The sequence below is a fragment of the Hyperoodon ampullatus genome (genome assembly GCF_949752795.1).
Source record: "Hyperoodon ampullatus genome assembly, chromosome: 6".
Lineage (NCBI taxonomy): Eukaryota > Metazoa > Chordata > Mammalia > Artiodactyla > Ziphiidae > Hyperoodon > Hyperoodon ampullatus.
Window position 1 is genome coordinate 34,824,752 of NC_136919.1, and position 11,442 is coordinate 34,836,193.

An 11,442-nucleotide genomic window follows, 5' to 3' on the forward strand; every position below is an offset into this window, starting at 1 on the left:
AGGCCCAGCCACTCCGCGGCATGTGGGATCTTCCCGGACCGGGGCACGAACCCACGTCTCCTGCGTCGGCAGGCAGACTCCCAACCAATGCGCCACCAGGGAAGCCCAGGATCCTTTCATTTTTAAGAACTCTTTTCTCCCTCTGAATTTCTAATACCATTTTAGCAGAGTCCTCTTTTGTTCTTTTACTCTTTAATGAGCTCCAAGACTGTCTCAATGCTGTGGAAGGTACAAAGATGAACGTTATTTATTCTACTGATACTACTGTTAGGCTCTTTTATGCTCTCGAGGGTGGGCTTTGCCTAGACTCACCTGTGTCTGGCCTTTCGTAGAGAAGGTGCTCATATACTTGTTGAATAAACCAGTGGTTACGAGTTGACTTTCAAGAAAAGGGCATACGTTCACTTGTCAGGCAAATATTTATTGAGTACCTACTATGTGTTAGACTCTCTTCTAAGAGCAGGTAATACAGGTATGAAAAAGGCAGACTGGTGCCTGCTTGCATGGAGATTATATTTTTATGGGTGGGAGGCAGGGAACAAACAAACAAACCAGAAAAATAATAGCTATTGCTAACTGCGTTGGATGTCATTGTGAAAGGGTCGTGACGCATAGCATTTTCATTATCTTTCAGTCCTAAATATTCGCTAACATCCATTAGGGATGATTCTTTGACTCACAGGTAATTTAGAAGTGTGTTTCTAAGCTTCCAGACAGGAAACTTTAACAATTACCTCTTAAGTTTTTACATTGTTCTGTGGCCAGATCATATACTTCGTATGACACTGACGCTTTGAAACATGACTTGCTTTATGGACTAGGAGATGGCTGGTTTTCACCACTGTTCCATGTGTGCTTGGAGTACATACTGTTTTCAGATACACTGTTCTGTGTGTCCAACAGATCAAGCTTATAAATACTCTCATCCAAACCTTCCATATCCATCTGATTTTGTCTGCTTGGTTTATCAATTCCTAACAGAGACGTTAAAAATCTCCCACTTTGGTTTGTGAATTGATTTCTCCTTGTAGTTGTGTCAGTTTCTGCTAGACAGATTTGAAGCTATGTTCCTGGTGCACGACTGTTCTACCTTCCAGGTGATTTGAACCCCTTTTCATTACGTGGTGATAGTCCTCCTTAGCAGTGCCTTTTATCTTAAAGTCGACTTCATCTTATAGTACAGCCAACACCAGCTTCCTTTTGGTTACCATCTGTTTCTTAACTGGAGTTTAGTCAAAAGAATTTTATTAACAGTTTTTTGGAAATATAATCCACATACCATAAAATTCATCTGAGTTTTGTCGACGTGCATTCGGTCTGGCTGCCTGTGGCGTTGGACTTATCTCTGCCTCTGTGTATCCTCCATTCACCCGGCTTAGTTTTAGGTTTTACTTTCTCTCCCACCTCCTCCTAGACTGACACTGTCCACCCCACTACATTTTTCTTCTTTCTAGTTTAGTAACACTGTTTCTATCTTCTAGTGGTTATTTTAGGATTTTTAATGTGCATGTTTATCTTAAATGATAATCTTTATCCATCTTACAAATAAATTTAGAATAATTCAATTCCAGGCAGCCTGAGGATGGCCCCGCCTTCCCCCAGTTACCAAGCCTGTCGATTCCGCCTTCAGCTCTGGCTACGGGAGTTGGTTTTTGTCTTTTCCAAGAGAGTTTGGGGCTGACACAGCAGCCACAGAGGCCATTCCCTTCCTGCTCCTGTGAACTCGGGAGAGGAGGAGGGGGCCAGTGAAGACCCAGCCCCTCCCCATGCCACTCCCTCCTCACCACTCCCTCGTCCCCCACCCCCGAATTTTCAGGGAGCGTTCTGGCCTCACCAGAGGGGGCTGGAGCCCGGATCTGGGTCACCCCTTCCCCGGATCTGAAGGCTCTTCTGCACGTGCGGCCTGGGCCCCGAAAAGTCGGTGAGGACAGGGGGGCAGCGTCCTATTTCTGCTGGGAGCCTGAGCCTGCCGGGTTCGAGGTCGGGCAGTCGGGCCCTCAGGCCAGGCTAGCCGGCTCCAGGTCCTGGGGCAGGATGCGGCCCCTCTTGCGGGTCTTCTCCAGGCGCCGCTCAGTCTCGGCCTCCTTGTTCTCGCGCGAGTTCTGCCGCCACGGGTCCTGCAGTTGTTGCGTCTTCTCCGCCACACGCGCTGTGCGCTTCTCCCACGCGCGCTGGCGCTGCGCCCCGCCTCTTCTTGCGCTTCGGGGCCTCCTGCAGAAGGTGCTCGTCGTCGCGGATATTCACGCCCTCGGCCTTGTCCAGTAGGTTTACCCACTGCATCTTTGCCTCGAGCTCCCGGGCCTGGCCCGCGTCCGCGGCCCGCAGCTCCTCCAGCCGGGCCTGCCGCGCTCGCAGGCGCCTCAGCTGCTGCCTAGGCCTTGCCTGTTAGCGGCGTCAGGTTGCCCTTCCCCTTCTGCCTCTTCTCCTTCCTGTGCTGCGCCTTGCGGGACGGCTTCTCTTCGGTCACCTCCACCTTGTTGAAGAGCAGCCCCGGCCGGCCTTGCGCCTCCTCGCGGGGCGCCTCAGGGGCCGCTCAGCGTCCTCCGCGCCCTCAGGGGCCTCGGGCGCCTTCCGCTTTGCCCTCAGCGCCCTCGCTGCTGCTGCTTCTGGTCGCGCTCCTGCTTCCTCCACTTCTTCCGACGCCTTTTCTCCAAAACGGCGGGAGACAGCTCCTTGGCGCTGCCCTGGCCCCGCGCCTCCGGTATCTTTTCAGGCAGGCGCTGCCGCAGAACGTCCAAGGCAAGTAAAGAGGTTCTTTGTCCAGGCCAGCCGCAGGGGCCCCAGTGGAGCTGGAGGCCTCCTCCTCCTCCTCCTCCTCCTCCTCCTCCTCCTCGGCTGCCACCGGCTTCCTGACCTGAGACTCTCCGCAGGGGCCCGGGCCTTGGCCTCGGCAGCCTTCTCCTCCCGTTCCTGGGATTTCTTCAGTGCTTTCTTCCTCTCCTTTTTTAGGAGCCCAGCAGCTTCTAAGACTCGAGTTTTGCCAGCCGACTTGCGCTTCTGCGGCTCGGGCCTGGGCTGGGAGCAGATCTTCTTGGCCAGGCTCTGCAGGTAAGCATACTTCGCGAGCAGAGAAGCCATGGCTGGAGGCTCAGGGGTCGGGCGGGGCTCGCTTGGGGTCCTACTCAGGGGAGGAGGGCCGGGGTTCAGCATCCCGGCGGCACCCGGCAGTCCCTGGCCTGCGCTACCCTCACCTACCCGTCTGCGCTCACCAGAAACACTCCATGGATTAGGGTGGTAGTGGCTTGATCCCCTGGGCGGTTGTTGGTGCCATTCTTGAGGACGGAAGAGATTAGGGGAGGTGTAAGTTCAGATTGCTGTTGCAGGGAAATTCTGCCAAGTGGAACGGGAAAGTCTGCATAGGCTTTGGTATGGTATGCAGTAAAGGATTAACCTTTCCCCCAGAGAGGCCTGGCCTTTGCCCTTGGCTTCTGGGAGGTAACCTCTAAGACCTTGGAATGTCCTGCCTGATTTGTTTAACCTAGGGACCTTTGGCCATGCCAGATAGTCTATGCTAGCAGTGTGATTTATAGTAGGGTCCTTCAGTCATGAGGCGTGAACTTGACCTCCGGAGACTAAGGTTGTCCACATGGGCGGTCAGCCATATCTATGTGACTGAGCCCCAGTAAAACCTCTAGACACCAAGGTTCATGTGAGCTTGTCTGGATGGCAGTAGCTCGTGCATATTGTCACACATTGTACCTGTGAGAAATAAACAGTGTCTGCATAACTCCACTAGAGTCCTGTGCTAGAGGTCCCATGCTTGGGACTCTCCTGGACCCTTCTCTGTGTACCTCTTCCCTTAGCTGCTTTTAATCTGTGTCCTTGTGCTGTCATAAACTAACTGTGAGTACAGCAGCTTTCAGTGGGTTTTGTGAGTCCTTCCAGCACATTATCAAACTCGAGGGTGATCTTGGGGGCTCTCTAACTTGCAGTTGATAACAGAGGTAAAGATGGCCTTGTAGACCCCCGAACTTTGCATTGAGGGTATATACAAACTCAACAAAGAGAAGCCCTGTGTGACTCAGGTCTTATACTCTATTGGTCACCTGAGTCCAGGGAGACCTGAAGAGTAAAAAGAGTAAAGAACCTGTTGTCTCTTGACCAGTGTCCCAGAGGATTTCTCTTTTCCTTTATGCCAGTGTCACGTTAAGAATCATCTACACTCTTTGGTCAAAAGAGCTGCCTATAAGTGTAACCTGGAAAGACAGGAAAGAAAGGCAGTGCCTTTAGTCATTGTGCATGATGAAATCTGTGGGAAGAAATAACACTCCTGATATGTCAACCACAAGTATGGTTTTCATCTAATTGAATCCATTCATCACTACATTAAAAAAGAAGCTGATGCAATTGAAAAGTGAGTTCAGTTAGTCCATCCTCCCACAAAAAGTCGCACGCACGCACACGTGGGCGTGTGTGTGTGTGTGTGTTGATGTGAATCTCATCTTAAAGAAAATATAAATTCTGGCTTCAGGCAAATGAAGGTTTATTTCATGTGGCAGCTTCCTTGCATGCTGCTGATGGTTACAGCATGTGGAATTACTTACAACTAAAGCCTTTGATTGAAAATGTGGACATAGCACTCAATTTATCATCCTCTTCTCTGAGATTTAAAAGCTCTTTAGAACACAAGCTAATACCAGTTTCTGTTTTAACAAATCAGAAGTATCTTTTCATGGACTAAATGACTTCCCCATTTGGCACCTCTCAGAGCACGCCCCTCCCCCCTACTCCCCTTGCTGCAGAGGTTGTCATATACGTGCTGGATACAGGCAGCTTGGAAGAGTGTGTCTTATTTCACAGACTCCAGCAAGGCAAGGGCAGCAAGAGTAATTGTTCAGAACTGTGAAAACCAGACACTCTTTCCTCGATATCTCAGCTTGGATCAGGATTGCATTAGTTATCTGTTGCTGTGTAACAAATTACCCCAAATTTAGTGGCTTAAAATGATATACATTTATTAACTCACAGTTTCTGTGGTCAAGAGTTTGGCATAGCTTAGCTGATTCCTTTGTTTTGGGGTTCCTCACAAGACTGAAATAAAGTTGCTAGCTGAAGCTGTGGTCTCATATGAAAGCTCAGCTGGGAAGGATCCACTTCTAAGCTCATCCAGGTTGCTGGCAGAATTCAGTTCCCAGAGGACTGTTTGACTGAGGGTTGCAGGTCCTTCCTAGCTATTGGCTGGAGATTGCTCTCCAATCTTTGCCATGTGGACCTCTCCAACGTGGCCACTTTTTTCATTAAAGTATGCAAGCAGAAAAAGCAATATGGAAAGTCTAGCAAGACAGAGATTATAACATAATTATGGAGGTGACATCCCATCACTTCTGCTGTATTCTGTTGGCCTTCTCACTGTCAAGGGGAGGGGATTACACAGAGTGTGAATACCAGGAGGTGAACACTCCTGTTAACACTCCTGGGAGCTATCATAGTGTCAGTCCACCAGCAGGACAGGGTCCCTGGTTGAGCAAGTCACAGTATATCCTCTTACAGAGAATGTGCTGCATGTTTCTGAGTTTCAAAAGTATTTGTGGATAGGTTCAGCAGGCGAATTGTATCTTTGAAGAAACTATGATGTCTTGGTGGCAAATTTATGTCTTTATTCTGGCTAATTTTCTCATTTTTCCCATGAAATGTTGTTTTCCATTCTCTCCAAAGAATCTGTTTTCTTTCATTCCTCCTTTTATTATAACCTAATAAATGCCTGGTCAAATTAGAACCTGGAAAGAGCTCAGGGTCCTTGGGCAGAATAGCCTAGAACTTAGCAGGTGGGCAGTAATGTGTTGGCTCAAGGCAGCTTTCTGATCTTGGCTTTTCTCAGTTTTACTATTTCTCTTTTATGTTTTTGAGGCTCTGAATCAGGCACCCACACAGCTCCAGAGCTGCTTCCTAGCAGTGTCTTCATGACAGAGCATTTCCAGGGAATTCCGTGCTTTACTCTCTGGAGTTTTAAAGCCTATTGAATCGGTTCCCACCAGTGTTCCTTGTAGACATTACTAAAAGTTACAGATGACATTCTGACTGTAAACCAATATGAAGCACCCACGTGTCTTTTTCAAGGGGGCAGTAATCTCAGGGATTAGGAAATTGTTGTTGCTATTGTTGTTTTCGGTCACCAAAAAGTATGAAACAAATTCATCCAATCACTCATTCACATGTTGACCTATACTCATTTGAGAACTGTCATTGACTGTTGGTATTGAGAATGACAAGATGCAAAAGGCAGTCACTACCTTTATTAATCCTCGCTCTTCTTTCCCTTCTTGGCTTTCTTCTTAGCATCCACAAAGGTGTTTGCATGCTGCTCTAGCCTCTCCTAGAGATAGAAAACATTTTATCTCTAATGCTTGTTAGGGTCCCAGCAGATTCGGAACTACTATTTCCTAGGTCTGAACACAAAGAGTCAAGGGCAATTCTTAGGCCCAGTCAAATCAGCAGCTCCTTCTTCATGTTCTTCTGGGGACCCAGGGGCTATTCAGAGCCTGCCTGCATTGAGCTGGACCCAGAGTATGCAAGCTTCCTGTTTTCATAACATGCTTGGGGGTGGTGGACATAAAAGGGGAGGAGGTGGGGGGATGCTAGGTATCTGAAGTCTAGAGGAGATGATTAGAGTCTTTTAAAAGATGAGATCAGCAAATCTCTGAGCCTGTGATGAGGCCTAGGGGTACTTTTCAAGCAAGTTAGTGTATGCTAGAATCACCTGTGGAAATTTTTTGATACATATTCTATTTGCATATATTTTGATCCAGGAGAGGTCAAAACACGGCCTAGGAATCTGCATTTGCACTTAGCATTCCTCACATTACAGATGCTGAAGGTCTAAAAAGCACCGTTTAGAAATGGTGAGACTTCAGCAAAATAGGTAGATCACATGTAAACCATAAGAAAAATCCAGAGAATGAATTTACTATTTGTTTTTCCCTTCATAGATGTCAGATATATAATCACAAACACAATACCACCTACTTGTTATTTTTGACCAGAGGTGGAATGGTTGCAATGCTTATTAAATGAGGGAAAACTGAAAGCTGTAATTAAACCAACTGGCTACTTAATTCGGTCATTCATCTCCTCCATCGAAGGAGCATTCATTCATTTCCTTTCTTTTCTTTGATTCAAGAACATAGTCACCTATGCTTTATGAATGAAAGTCAGCAGCCTTTCACAGCTAGACAAAGCCAGCTTGGGACAACCAGACAATGTCTCCTCTATATTTATGCCTTTAAGTCACACCCTGAGTAGCCACTGTTGTTCTCTCTTGAGGAAAACAAACCGAAGTTTGGAATTACAAAGACTCAGAGGGGGAAGTCTATGATCTGCTTAGGAAAAAAGAGCAAGATACAGATAAGAATATAATATAATTAGTATAATATAACATCTATCTATATGTACATAGGTATATAATATTTTTATGATGCAAAATTTTAATGATTTTTATGAAATACTGTGCTGCAGTATTTTTATGAGGAAAAAGAGGTGAAGATAGACTCTACCCTGTTAATATTTTTTCCCCCTTTGGGGAATTGGAGATGAGATTGGTGTGGGAAATTATTAACTTAATTTTTTATACCTGTGTAGTATTCTACCTGTTAACAGTGAACCTATAATTTTTTGGTATAAAAATTAATATTACAGTATGTAATAAGTGCAAGGAAATTCCAGCTTTCAGGTCCAAAGTCTCTGGTATTTTAAAGTTAAAGGAAGAGGCTAGGTATGGAGGTAGATGGACTCCAACTGGCCTCCCATCAAATGCCTTTGCTCAATGTCTTTTAGATTAGATTTGCTAATGATTTGAGATGATGGACTGTTTGCTTTCTTCTTTCCTCAATGTGTGCATGCAGTCTTACCAGGAGGCCAAGTGGGTATCAACATACAAACACAAAGCACCCCCCAAATGAGTAAGAAGATGGCAGGATTTCTGATAAGACATCAAATGTGCCCTGATTTTGGAGTTGAGATTTTTGTTTGTTACTGAAAGTGACCAACTGCTTATTCCTTAAGAGTGACCAGCGAAAGTCCTGGGGCCTGCTCAAGTTTTGAGGCAGAGGTAGGGAAACCATTCATTCATTCATTCATTCACTAAATAAATTTTTTAAGGTGAGTAGAGGGCCAAAAATAAGTTGGATATTGATTTCATCTGCTAGTAGCGCTCGGTCAACAGCTGGTTATTTTAGCTATTATAATTGAAAATCGGTAAAATTCAATTTATTATTTAAGAAATTCCCAAAAGCACAAAAGGATAAATATTATGTGATTCCACTTATATGAGGTACCTAGAGTAGTCAAATTCATAGACAGAAAATAGGATGCTTGTTGCCAAGGGCTGGGGGAGGAGAAAGAGAAGTTAGTGTTTAATGGGTATGGAGTTTCAGTTGGGGAGGATAAAAAAGTTCTGGAGATGGATAGTTGCACAGCAATGTGAATGTACTTAATGCCACAGAACTGTACACTTTAGAACGGTTAAAATGGTAAATTTTATGTTATGTATGTTTTGCCACAATTAAAAAAGATAGAAAATGCAAGATGCTTCCAGAAACCTCTTCGAAGTGCAGCTTTCTTGGATCTTATTACCCTTGCAGTGTGGACCTAATTCTTACAATTCAAGGGGAAAGTACTGAGGTGACCAACTGTCCCACTGTGCCTGGAACTGAGGGGCTTCTCTGGATGCAGGACTTTCAGTGCTAAACCAGAAAGTCCCAGGAAACCCAGAGCAAGTTGGTCACTTGAACAGTAGCCACCACAAGCACACCTTGTGTGCTTGGAAGAAAAACAACAGGATGGCAAGATGGTTAACCGTGGAGAACAAGGCGAAGTAGTGGGTGGTGAGGCAGAGTCTTGATGGGGGAAAGCAAGACCAATCAAGGCTTCCTGCACCTACAGTAGTAGAGATGCTTTTTTTTTTCCTTCAGTTTCTTTTGAAATCTGAATTGCTTTGACTTCTTTTAATTTACCTTTTCGATTATCAGTGAACAATTCGAATAAGAAAATGGTGCAGACCTAAAGTTGGGGGTGCTGGCAAAGAGTACGCTGCAGGACGTAATGCAGAGACTGCCTGTTTTGTATGTGTCCAAGTTAACCCCCCAGGTCTTCTGCAGAATAAACAAATAACTGAAATGGCTTCCTTTGATGACCCACTTGGCTGCCTGAGGGCAAAAATCCCCTGACAGGCCTTTTTGCTGGCTGCCGGCTGGTCAGCGTTTTACCGAAGCAAGAAATCAAAGTGGCTTGGTTTTTTTGTCTCCTCTAGTTCTCTTTCTCATATTTAAGTCATTTTATTTTGTATTATTTTATTTTATTTTTAGAGGAAATTAATGTATTGTTTTCCCTTGTGCATAATTAAATAGTATGCTAATAATTTTACCATATGTCTTTGAGTTATTCTTTGACTCTTATTCTGAAGGCTCCACTGTGAATGTGTAGATTAAAGCAAACCTGGATCTTTTCTGGTCCTGGACCCCTTGGGTCCTTGGCTCATCTCTTCTTGGCTCCTGTCATAATGCTTATGTGGCGATTGGGTTCTCTGGCTCTCACACACTAAACTGATTCTTGGTCACATTTGTTTCTGCTTCTGGTTCTTGCTCTAGTTGAACAGGGTGGGTTGAATCTACCCTGGTGACAGCAGTGGTGGCATCTGGGTTTTAATTCTGTGGCCTGGCCATTAAGTGATTGCTGTCAAGTGGCAGTTGATAAGAATCTGTAATCTGATTTCTATGACCTTTTTTTGGTTGTATGCCTGAGGATTCTGATTGTTCCTGGCACTTGAATGCAAGGTTGAAAAGTTTTTGGTGTTTCTCTTCCTAGATTCTCTCTGTTTATGTATTTCGGTTTGTGTCAATTTGGCTTCCTCTGACCCTCAAGCTCAGAGCCTTTTTTCTTCTTTCAGAATTCTGGTAATTTTTCATGTGCATTTATTGTGGTCCCAATTGTGCCAATATCTGCTAAGTTAAAATTCCTGCACCACAATTAAAAGGAAGCTGAATCCCTAGTATTCAACTGTCTGCTTTTGTTTTTCTTAACAATTGAATAATGCCAAAATTACTTTCTTCAGGATTTATAAAATAAGGCAAAAGAAAGGAGATTATCACTATTGTTAAAAAAAAGAAAAGAAAATATAATGCACCTAGAAAAAAAGAGAAAGACTGTTTTGGTAAATTCAGAGGGAAAAATCACAAAATTACACAGATTTTCAACACTGTGTTTCCCAAGAGGAACAAATGGTGATTAATTACACGTTTTTATTCTTCAACTGATCAATATCCTTAATAAATATTAGTGCCTGTATTTTTACCTTAAATTCTTAAACTCCTCTAACTTGTATAAGAGTTGATAAAAAATTCCCGGTTTATAAATATGAAATATTTTTTGAGCAAATAGAGATACTTTGTCTACCTCTAGAGAGAGTTGATAAGTTAGATTATAAGATCTCAAAATCATTAGGTTTTGCTCCATCAGGAACAAATACCTTTTCTGATTAACTTCTATAAAAATTTCAATATATTAAGTGCTTGTATAAATGTAAAATAAGAGAAACTAAAAATTCTAAATATGATTTAAATATGTTGACTATATAAGAAATTTTTTCTGCTAAAGCTGTAACCTAGAAAAAAAAGGCTTAAGTGTGAGTTTCATTTACAGCCTTTGGATACTAGGTTAGAAAATCAAATGGAAAAATTTGCTTTAAAACATGTTGGAGATTTTAACATATCATAATGTAAAGGTATGGAAAACAGCTTTTTGAAATATTCATAATCAAGATGACTGAAAATTAAATTGACTTAATAAATTAGTTTAAAAACAACTTTATCTCTTCCCTCTATGCCAGTCTTGGATAAATTTTTTTCATGGAAAGCCTAATTAATTTGAATTTCCTAAATTCTCTCTTAGTTTAGCTAGTTATATTACCTAAAATCGCTTTGTTTAAGATTACAAAATCAAGGGAACTATACTCAATATCTTGTAATAACCTATATGGAAGAGAATGTAAAAAAATTATATATATATATATATATATATATAAATGAATCACTTTCCTGCACACCTGAAACTAACACAATATTGTAAATCAACTATATTTCAGTAAAAATTTTAAAAAAGATTACAAAATCACAAAATCATGTGTTCAACTGAATTAAATTATAAAAGGTAATTTTTTTATAGAAAGAGACTTGTGGACAAAAATAGCTATATAGTTCTTGCTTTTCTGCTTCACGTTTTCTGTGTCTAGAGAAAAAACTTGATTGCTCTGGTTAAAGATAGCAATTACTAAAAATCCTGAGATTATACTGGTATAATTATTAAAAAATAAATATCTGTATACAAGATAATGGATATATTTTGTCTGTTTATCAAGGGAATTGTTACAGTTTATTAACATCGCAAACTTTATATATTTTATGCATAGTCGTATATATTTAACAGATGAAACAATCATAAACTCACAAAAAA

The 11,442-nt window shown here is 42.8% G+C and overlaps 1 pseudogene across 1 annotated transcript; it reads right to left on the reverse strand.

The window, feature by feature from the left end:
• Nucleotides 1-1,997: 1,997 nt before the first annotated feature.
• Nucleotides 1,998-3,078, reverse strand: LOC307054573 (surfeit locus protein 6-like; annotated as a pseudogene). The gene has a single exon. The product of its transcript is annotated as a surfeit locus protein 6-like (transcript).
• Nucleotides 3,079-11,442: the final 8,364 nt, after the last annotated feature.